We start from the raw sequence: 1,957 nt of genomic DNA on the forward strand, positions 1-1,957 counted from the left end.
TGTCAGAGACCCACTCTTCTGTGCACTCATGTTCCAGCGGCATGATTCCTTTTTACGCTTGAAGTTCTAGTCTTCTCATTTGATAGATCTGTTCCACTGAATAATTAGCACTAAGCCTGTCCTTGTGACACCTGTTGGATGGATCTGTCTTGGACGGCTTCCAAAACAAAGACAGTGGCCGTACGCACTCCAGCAAAGGGTTTCAAAATATTGAGAGCAAGCAAGCAAATAAGTTGCTGGATTCCCCTGACAGTCTGTTGAAAGCTGATAAGGGTATGATGACCCTGACTCAGCAAAACACTGAGAGGCAAAAGGAAGACCCAGATAACTTCTCCCCTGCCCCTTAAACAGGAGTATACAGCTCTGTCCTCCCAGCTGTGTGTTACAAGGTGATAGAAAACACTGAGGCATATGCTTCTCTAATTAATTGGATAGTGTACGATGCATCTCAGATGAAGACTCTGTCAGGCAGTATTAACTGTACCCAGCTAGGAAACCCCATTCCAGAACTCCCTCTGTGCTGTCCACCCTGTAGGGATGTCAGCCTCCAGATGGGGCCTGGGGATCCCCTGGAATTATCTCTCATCCCCAGACTGCAGAGATCAGGTCCCCTGGAGAAAATGGATGCTTTGGAAGGTGAACTCTATGGCATTGGACCCCATTGAGGTCCCTGTCCTCCCCGGACTCCATTCCCAAATCTCAAGGAGTTTCCCAGCCTGTATCTGCCAATCCTAGCTAGCTCACTTTCCAAGAAGTGCAGGGATTCACCATTGGATGAGCAAACAAGAAGATGGGTGGGTATGGTTAGACAACTGAAATTGGCTCCCCAGAACCAATGGCTGTTATGGTCAACTGGCGGTGGTGGAAAGTTGTCAAGTCACAGCTGACTTATGGCAACCCTGTGGGATTTTCAAGGCAAGAGACATTCAGAGGTGGTTTGCCACTGCCTGCCTACACATCACAACCCTGGTATTCCTTGGTGGTCTCCTGTCCAAATGCTAGTCAGGGCCGGCCCTGCTTAGATCTGATGAGATTGGACTATCCTGAGCTATTCAGGTCAGGGCACAGTTAACTAGAGCCTTCTGAAAATACAGTGGTTATTTCAAAACTTCCAGTGAGAACCAGGGAGAAGGAATTTGTATGCCACCTCACTGGCTTTCCTAAGTTTTCTGATCCGAGTATATCTATCTGCTCCTTCGTTCCTGACATGAAGGACGGCTTAGTCCCAATCGTCCATCATAGTTAGCCCTGTTCAGATGTCACAGTGACAGTATATATACACCTGTTTGTAAGAAAGAGCCAACATGTCTTTACTTTACAAATGAAGCCAGGAGCCAGCACATGGATACATGTGGGGTTTAAATCACATATTCAGCTGTACGTGAACTGCATGTTACTTGAGAATTACTCAACACGCACAAAAAGAAAATGTAAGTAAACACAGTACACAGATCATGTGGATTAACTGTAATTTGTGAACAGGACTAGTGGCATGACTGTTGGATATTGTCACTGCATGCAAGTGGACCTGGGAGGGGAAGGGTTAAGAGAATTCTCTCACTCAGGTACACTTGACAGTTGGCCCCACCCCCTCATGGGTTAGATTCTGAGCCTCTTTGGCCATTGGTTGCCTTCTGTTTCATCTTACATAGGAGCTCTCTTCTTCTCTCTCTTACCTGGGCTTGGAGCTGTAGCAACTTAACCTTTTTGAAGTTAACCTGTTCACAGTTAGCTAAATGTACCTCCATGAACATGTCATGCAAGATGTGCTTCTATTTTTGCACGTAAAATTTCTCTCTCTTGTTACCATTGGAGTCAGATCATCTTTGTAGTTTGTTTGAACAGCATTTTCCCCTTAACCAGGAAACATGGAGGACTGGGGGAAGGGATACCGCATAAAACTTCTGGGCTTCCAAGACATTCCCCCCACAAACACATTTAACCCAGTAATAACAGT

This window comes from Gekko japonicus, unplaced genomic scaffold (assembly GCF_001447785.1).
Source record: "Gekko japonicus isolate JY-2015 unplaced genomic scaffold, Gekko_japonicus_V1.1 scaffold1242, whole genome shotgun sequence".
Classification (NCBI taxonomy): Eukaryota; Metazoa; Chordata; class Lepidosauria; order Squamata; family Gekkonidae; genus Gekko; species Gekko japonicus.